Source organism: Etheostoma spectabile, chromosome 9, assembly GCF_008692095.1.
Source record: "Etheostoma spectabile isolate EspeVRDwgs_2016 chromosome 9, UIUC_Espe_1.0, whole genome shotgun sequence".
NCBI classification, from domain to species: Eukaryota; Metazoa; Chordata; class Actinopteri; order Perciformes; family Percidae; genus Etheostoma; species Etheostoma spectabile.
Window position 1 is genome coordinate 984523 of NC_045741.1, and position 454 is coordinate 984976.

The window sequence follows — 454 nt, forward strand, 5'->3', positions numbered from 1 at the left end:
TCCCCGAAAGCTACTGTTGCCTGAAAAAGATGGAAGGAACTCAATGTTTCCATCAATATATTATATATTATATATATATATTGTGATATATATACAGTACATATACCCAAAAAACATGAAACTGAGAGATAATATATCTCACGATATATTGTCTCTACAAGTGTACTGTTCAACTTTTGTTTTTGTTATAGAAGGAAAAGAAAATCGCAATGCAAATCAAATCTTTATAAATGATAGTGTTGTTTAGACCTATACTCTATCTGTTAAGTGTCTCAAGATAACTGTTATGATTTGATACTGTAAATAAAATTGAATTGAAATTAAATTAAATCAAATCGTCACCCGTGTATCATAAAAAAATCGAATCGGGACAAAAGTATATTGTCCCAGCCCTAATTTATATTCTGTATATACAGTATATACACTCACCTAAAAGATTATTAGGAACACCTGT